Source organism: Aulonocara sp. 'chitande type north' Nkhata Bay, linkage group LG23 (genome assembly GCF_057382095.1).
Source record: "Aulonocara sp. 'chitande type north' Nkhata Bay isolate Kocher_YH1m ecotype deep benthic linkage group LG23, A_spYH_male_GT1.1, whole genome shotgun sequence".
Lineage (NCBI taxonomy): Eukaryota > Metazoa > Chordata > Actinopteri > Cichliformes > Cichlidae > Aulonocara > Aulonocara sp. 'chitande type north' Nkhata Bay.
The window spans coordinates 35,164,152-35,172,755 of NC_141365.1; the positions used below are offsets into that span (position 1 = coordinate 35,164,152).

The following is an 8,604-nucleotide window of genomic DNA, read 5'->3' on the forward strand; positions in this document are numbered from 1 at the left end:
CTGATGAATGTACTGTAGGGCAAAGAGGGCACGGCATACACACTATGGCAGTAATATGTTAGACCGAGTACAGGAACTCTGTCAACTGTCTCCCATCAGTCATTAGGTCTGTTCAGGCATGGATACGCACACTTGCCACGAGGCAGCGTGTGCACTCTCTGTGTCTGTGTGTGTGTTTAACTGACAGAAGGATGAATTGTTTCTAGGATGACCTGGTTTTTCAGGGAAGTTTGAGCATGTGTGTGGCTGAATATATGCGTGTGTGGAGGTTAATGGCGCATAAAATGATGTCTTTATTAGCATAAAGCTCATGATGGAAAAATAATCATATCTGTCAGCTACATGACAAGAACAAAGGAAGTCTGCGAGTACTCATTATGATGACAGTAAAAAAGTCATTAAAATGCTACATTTACTTTTTTAATCCCACACTGAAAAAAATAATCAGTGGGATAAACATGAAAAAATTATTGTAAGCGGTTGCACGAAATTAAGTTATGTTTGGTTAACCATAGTTTTTTTATGTTATACCTGCACACATTTTTCTGGTAACACGAACATGACTTTTTTATGTTGTTGTTATGTTTTTCATTCCGGTCAAATATTTATAGAAACCACTTGTTTATCAGACATAAACTTTTTGTGTTAATTGTATTGGACTACTATGTGTTATATTGACAAGATTATTTTATGGTAAACTTATTTTATTTTATAACAAATTTCTAATATATAATATATAATCTAATATATAATTGAGTGTTCAATAAATAAAACTAAATTAAGGCTGATCTTACTGTATGTACTGTACACTTTCTCTCAATCAAAGAAATAAGCAAAACATTTTTGAACAATGACAGTTGTAACAATGGACTTTCAATTCAGGCTTCCAAAATATACATGAGTCATATTTGTACAATGCATCTCTTGAAAAACATTCCACAAAGTTATCTGCTGTAACCTGAATTCAACATTGTGGGGCCTTATGACATCGCGCTTATGTAAAAAATAGTTTTTTAAATGTAAGAGCCATAAGGTAATATAGCAACAGGGGTGTAATTATTAAAAAGACACAAAGAAGAGACTTAAAATAACATTATAACCCACAAGCACAAAACCAAGAGACCTAAACTGATTAGTATTGGCTTGCTTCTATCACTAAACATCACAATCACTAATACTAGACGATGCAATCTGTTTGTAGTGGTGCACCTTGGGAAAAAAATTGCAAACTGGTGAAATTGGTGCAAGGCACCATTTCCATTGAGAAAAATGGAAATTCAAAGTTAGAATTTTTTTTTAAAAGAGCCATGGCTTGAAAAGTGAAAACTGCAGTAATAAAGGCCCCAAGTTGAAAAGTGCCAGAAAAATAAGTTTCACTATGTACTGCAACTTTACCAGTGCTGGCTTAAAAGAAAGGATGGTACATATTCGAAGAGGTAAACATGTTGTTCCCACATCATAACTGGAAAACTGTTCAATCGTACAGTCTGGTCCTGAAAACCTGGGCCTTCTTTGAAAGGCTGTTCCTTTTGAGCTCCATAACCAGTTTCTATAATACCTCGAAGGTATACTTTTCCAGTGGGTAGGTGAGGTTCAAAGTGTACATTAGTCCAAACAGCATTGTAGCTGCTAGGGTATAGTTATCCAAATCCTGCCAGACTCTCTGGCCTTCAAGGACTATCCCAATGTCCTCAGGGCTGCCATTGGCATCTCTTGACTTTATGATGTAAATTCTCATGGTTGTTTCCTTATTAGATCGTTGGATAATGGCTTCATCTGTGGCCTAGAAAATGCAGAATTCCAAAATTTAATTAAACAGAACACTGGTCAAAGAACATTATACCAAATCTTATTTTAATCTGTGTCACTATTCCAAAAAATGTTAACATTAACACATTAGGTGAACAAAAATGGATTCATTACAGCATGTGATTTGAGTCCTCAGAATGCTTAAAAAGGTAATGCATGAAGTGAAATCTCCATGCAAAGAAGCAGAATACTGTCAGAGCATAGAGAGGTGTTCAACTATGAACTCCACACATCGTTCTAATGCAGGTAAAAGAAAAAACAAAACAAAAACGCACCCATGCTAAATTGTGAAAATCCCAGGTGATTTTCAACATACTCCTGGCATAGATTGACAAGCAGCATTTTGTTAAAATTATTATTTTCCCTAAAGTGTATACACAAATTAATTTTTTTCTTACCTGGGCCATGGGCTCCAGAATGTTCTGCAGTCTTCCTTCTATTTGTCCTCCTCGCCTTTTGAAGACCTTTATTAGTTTGTCAGATAGCACATCTATCTGCGAGAGTAATCTGGACTGCAGTGGCATCCTGGTAATGCGCTTAAACTCTGCATTTATCTAAAAAGAGAAGTTGTCACATAAAAATGCTGTCAAAATCTCAAATCTCACAAGGTTACATCCACACAAAGTTGTTATTTTTTGTCATATTACTATTTATTAGCTATGGGTCCCATGTTGCTGAGCAGCTCCATAGTTGCCCTTACTTCCATACCACCCAAAGCCTGTTTGCAACCACAGCAGTTGCCTCCTTCTGGCCATTTTGCAGTTCTGCCAAATGACCCAGAAACTACATCTATTATTGTCATATACACATCAAGGTCTTTCATTAATACTTAGTTAAATTAGTTAATTTGACCTTTCCAGAAAATTTACCTTACAGAATGTGACATAACATATGCAAATCTTCACCCCCCCCACCCCCAAACACACACACAGAGCCCACCCCATGGCAAACTAGCTTATTTAACTGTTTAACTAAAACATTTTAGGTACAACCAGTTAACTAAATGGACACAAGTTTGTTAGTCTGTATTCACTGAGAAAAAACAAGCGAATGTGACTGGGGACACACTGAAAAAAAGCTAATGCACATAATATTGTCCCGCAGCTTAAGCTAGCATTATCGTTAGTTAACTTAAGGAATTACTTGTTTTTTTCCATTATGTTGCTCAACAGCAATTCATGAGAAAAACTTCCCCATCTAATGGATGTTCTCTTCGTTTCCTCTCAAACATGTAGTTTTCAGTTTACCTCGACAAAGTAAAGCTCAGCACCAAACGTAAACGAAGCAAAGACAAAAAATGGCGGACTGCCACAGTGAATTTTCCCTCGCAGAACACACCCGGGGGGGGGGGGGGGGTTTCAACAGAAAACATAACTATTTTCTGTTATTTTGATATGACTGGTTTAAAAAGACTGAACATCCTTCTAAAACAAGTGAAAGGCGTGAGACTTAATTATGTTTAGACCAAAAATATAAATGGTTCATGTTGGATATATTTACTGTATTTTTACTAATTTAACAACCTCATCATTGCATTAGTCGCTTTATGCTATAGCATTACGCTTACATTAGCTTGAAGCTCAAGGTCGTCATTTTATTTAATTTCTTTTTCTGGGCTTACAAACAGGACACACAACATTTAGATAACCGTTACACTGAATCTTGGGTCTGTGTTGAGTCTTCCAGCTGCTGACTACAGAAGCTACCTTTCAGCATGTTTATAGCGGCTGTGGTTATGTGCTGGTAATGTTACCGTGTGTGAGCAGTCACATTGGCAGCAGACATGTTTCAACAAACTAGTCATATCCCGGCCCTACATTAGCTTGTTTAATGGTTAAGACACTGCAGGTACCACCACTTACTACAGACACCGATGCAAGTTTGTAATAGTCTGTTAATTTAGAATGAAAGAATATACAAACAATATTAACTCACATTATATATGTTAATTACTAATTTGCTTATCGCATAATTTCGGTTACCATTAGCTAACTGGAGCCTAACATTGGCCTTTCATGGTTTTCGATAAATAGCCCACATACCTGTAAAATAACAATACCCCAGTAAAAGTCCACATATATAAAGGGTCTACACTCTTTCTCACTGGTGTGTTAGCTTTAAAATCTTATTTACCTTCAAGTGTAAAACTCCAGATGGTAGATTTTCCAAAGCGAGAGACAAAAATGGCGGACAGTGCAGCCGATTTTTCCTTTCCAGGGGGCGGAGCTTGAGGGTAAAACACGACTAACTTGTTTCTTTTCAACATGATTTGTTCTTAAAGAATGAATATTCTTAAAGAATATGTGAAAATTAAAAGACAAAAATATGTTTAGATGTGAAATTTAAATTAGTCATGCTGGATATATGAAGTAATTCTATGCAGATTCAACAACCACCCTATTGCATTTTTTTCAGTGCACGTTACCTGATTTAAAGTGAACTTTTATGATTAATATGCTTACCCAATGCACATTTGTTAACTCTATTTTAGTAGCCACAAAGAAGAAGATTTGTGTTTGAGCAGAGATGTTATAAGAGACAAAGAGATAACTCAGAAACCATAAATGAAATGTATGCAAGAATTAAACACTAATAAAGATGGTAGAAGAAATAACGTCATACTGGGGAAAAGCCAACAAACCTTTTCAAACCCTCACTCAACATGTGATAATAGACTCTCTGCATCAAATCATATCTGTTATTAATCTCTGTCTCTCTTCCACAGCATGTCTTTATCCTGTCTTCCTTCTCTCACTCCAACCGGTCGCAGCAGATGGCCGCCCCTCCCTGAGCCTGGTTTTGTCAGAGGTTTCTTCCTGTTAAAAGGGAGTTTTTCCTTCCCACTGTCGCCAAAGTGCTTGCTCACAGGGGGTCATATGATTGTTGGGTTTTTCCCTGTATGTATTATTGTAGGATCTACCTTACAATATAAAGCTCCTTGAGGTGACTGTTGTTGTGATTTGGCGCTGTATAAATAAAATTGAATTGAATTGACTGTACGGACTGTAAATTTGTACATGGAATTTATAATAACCATTGAATTTAAAGGGTTGTTATCTGTCTAACACATCCACCCCATCTCCTAAACCTCCTCCCTACATGCTACTACTGATGTTTAGTCCAGTTCTTGTGTATTCTGGCAAACTTTAGACTGTTCTCCTTTCTCCCTTCCTTAAGAATGGCTTCTTGATAGTCATTCTTTCATCAGTCGATGGATCAGCTGAAGGTCCAGATGCATCCCTCAGGTCCTGTGCCAGCTCTTTGCTGGATTCTATCCTATTTCTTGGATACTGTTCGTCCACTGTAGATACACCTGTCACGTCTTTTTTGGCCTCAACTTGTCCAGTGTTTTGAGAACACATCACACTGTGCAGAGATATGATAGGTGTCATCATGCTTAACCACATAAAACTCAAAGTGATCAGGGTGAGTTTCACAAGATCTTGCAGTACTTATGATTTGATTCTGAGAATTTACTCATCTTACTTGTTTGTATCTTGAAGAGGTGATTCAGATAGGCAGCTGGCAGGCAGACGGGATTTCAGAGAGAGTGGGCAGGCAGGCGGGTAAAAGGCAAGTATTTTCCTACACAGGTTCAGCGACTGACTGGAAGGTTTAGGTGGTAGTGGAAGTGGAAGAAACTATGTGTCTGTGTCTAAGTGTCTGTTAAACTCCTCAAGGCGACAGGAATTCAAGGGAAAAAGGCAGTCACTCAAACTTCAGGCAGGTAACTGCAGGGTGATTGAGTGGAAAACATAGGAACTAGTTAGAGACATGGGAGGCCTAATTACCACCATAACAATGGCAACTGTCTGGTGGAGAGGGGCAGCTCAAGCTGGTTCTTAAATACTGTGAGCTGATGAGTTAATGGAGAACTTTTTCTGGGAGAAAGACTTCATTGTTTACAATCCTCAGTACTGTCTGCAGCCCATGTAGGGCACTCAACTACAACTGAGTCATTGTCATTGTCCATTTTCTTACATTTTTAATCAATTATCATTGTCAATTTTAACAAAAACTGGGGGAGTGACTCCAAAATCCAGTATTTTTGATGTCATTTTTTCTCTATTTAGTTCTAGTCTTTGAAAAACAGTAACAGTAACAAACTGTTTTCACCAATGACAAGTTCTCACTGTATGTTGCAGCCAGTAGGGCTTCCAAACCAGCGCCTGCTGTAATTCCTCATGATCCCTGGAAATGTGTGGCTGCTCTGCACGGATGTGGCTTTTTTTATTTTAATCAGGCAAGACCCACCGCAGCCACTCTGATGACTCAAATCACATCACAGGCCCAATACAGAGCTGAGGTGGCATGTGTTTGGGTGCGTGTGCGTATGATGTGTGAGGTGAAGATGAGGGCGACAGCTAGGAAACAGCCGCCGGTGTCATCCAGCTTTAACGGGAATGATAAATGAGAAGCTCCATATGTGCGGCAATAACTTTAATGTCAGGATTTCAATTTCCTCTTTCAAATACATGAGAAAGATAATATGACAAAGATAATTGTCACATTAAATGTTAAATAACCACCATTGATTTAATGATGAGTGGGGTTTTTGATATGCTTTTACAAGGCTTTGAGGTAACATACTGTGCCCTCGGGCTGCTGTTTGGGAGGTCCTCAGCTGTTAAGTACAGACAGCAGTTGATTGCAATTTCAAATGTATGACCCGAGGCATCATCTTATATTCCAAAGCAGCACAGATTGAAATCTCAGCACAAAGACAGTCAATTTAAATATATTAGGATTTTACTATTTAGAGGTCCCACATAATATATAATTTTATTCTGTCTGACTTATTGAACTATTGTTTTCTCTGAATGGTTTTAGAAGTCTTTACTACAACTAGCAAAATACTAACTAACGAATAAAATAAGGTTTTAATTTTGTCTATAATCATCTGACCTCTGTGACCCTGTCTAGTGACTTTGCTACAGCTATCTGGATGTTCAGAAGAATATGCTGTATTTGAATCAGTTACAAAAAGTCTACTTGCTTAGGTTTTTAAAGCTAGTTTTAAGTTAGCATTAAAGTGGTATATAAAATTGTTGACATGCTAAAGTGCGATTACTTTTCTATTTTATTAAGGCTTCAATTAAATTTCCTTGACTCTTTTTAATATCTATATATGCGTATTTTTATTGAAATGCGTGTAGTTTGGTTGTACTGTAAATATATTGCTTAGTCACAACTCCAACCTGAAACTGTGTGTGGATGCAGCTAGCTAAAGTTTAACTGCACAAAGGTTTGATAAACTTAGTTTGTATGCAATGCCCCAGCTGAAAAAAGATGCATGAAATCTGATCCTGAATGACTTCTTACTAAGGTGTGTAGGGGAAGCAGATATTTCTTTACTGTGCTTTCTGTCTCTTTAACCTTTAGTTAGCTTGTAAGATCATCCTTTTTTCTGACGCATTTGATTTAGAGAGTTAACACAATGTAACAGTGACAAATTGGGCAGCATCTTTGAATGAAAATTTGCCTGCAACTCCACAAAAGGCCTTCACGTCATTTTTTTCAACTGGCTATATATAGCTAACAACCAGGCCATCTCTCTGGCCCATATATGTTCTAACTCTCCAGCAGTCCTATATGAAAATGCCAAACATGCTGCCAGCTGGTTTGAGAGCCTCCACAGGGCAGCGATATTCTAAAGTACACTCTCTACTTAATGTCAAAACCACACTAGACACACTTTGAATATGGGAAGATCTATTTACCTACACAGTGTATACTCATTGTTTTGCCCTATTTGTTTAAAAGCAGGTACTGCAAATAAAATAAAATAGTGTAAATGATAAAATTAGAGAATGCTGAACTCTTTTGAGCTATCGCTCGACATAATTATTTTCTACTTTTAGTGGCCATTTTTATGCATTTCATGAAGTGATTATAAATAATTATTTGCCCTAGAAAACTGTGAAAATGTTTGTCTTTAACATACAGCATAAAGAAACAGGTGTGTCACATATCTCAGTGGGGAAAAATCATGATGGATATCTCTGCTGATTTAGAATGTGTAGGAATAAAAGGATGCCATATTGTTTAATGGAAATGAAGAGCCTACAGAGAGATGAATTCCAAGACACCCAAAAAACCAAAAGTGAAAAGAATATTTTGCCAGAATTTCATTGCACAAACTGAAAATGGTACTCAGTAATTTGTGAGGTTCCCACATGTTTGTATGCATGCCTGACAACTGACCTGAGCCAGCGGATGGTGTCTCCTCCCAGATCTGGACCAGAGCATCACCAAACTCCTGGACCATCTGTGGTGTAACCTGCCGGCATTGGATGGAACAAAACACAATGTCCTAGAGGTGTTCTGTTGGATTTAAGGCAGTCAGTCAGTGAAAGGTATCGATCTTCATCTTTTATGAACTGCCTACATACTCTCGCTGTATCAGGCCAACCATTGTTGTGCACTAGGACAAACCCAAGACCCACAGCACCAGCATGTAGTGCAAGTTAGAGTGCCATTGCCTATCATTTAGGCACCATCACCATCACTGACCCACCACCAAACTGGTAATGCTTCCAGTATGACAACAACCCAAAACTTACGTTGCTATTGACCGGTCTGCACAGAGCACAGACCTCAATCTCACTGACAAGGTTCATGTCAGAAAACCATCGAATCTGTGGGAGCTTGAAAGATTCGTCCTAGAAGAATGGACTGGGATTTCTCGGGACACTGCAGGCTGATATCCAGCAAAAGGGTACCCAGCTGACTTTAAGCATCTGGGGGCTAATCATTTTGACCTGGTACTTTTGTTTTTTGAGAAATTATTTTATT

At 37.9% G+C, this 8,604-nt stretch overlaps 1 long non-coding RNA gene across 1 annotated transcript; it reads right to left on the reverse strand.

Moving 5' to 3' along the window:
* Nucleotides 1–761: 761 nt before the first annotated feature.
* Nucleotides 762–4,362, reverse strand: LOC147302321 (uncharacterized). The gene is made up of 3 exons (XR_015127110.1): nt 3,943–4,362; nt 2,208–2,363; nt 762–1,783 (listed from the first exon to the last, which is right to left on the reverse strand). It is a non-coding gene; the product is annotated as an uncharacterized LOC147302321 (long non-coding RNA).
* Nucleotides 4,363–8,604: the final 4,242 nt, after the last annotated feature.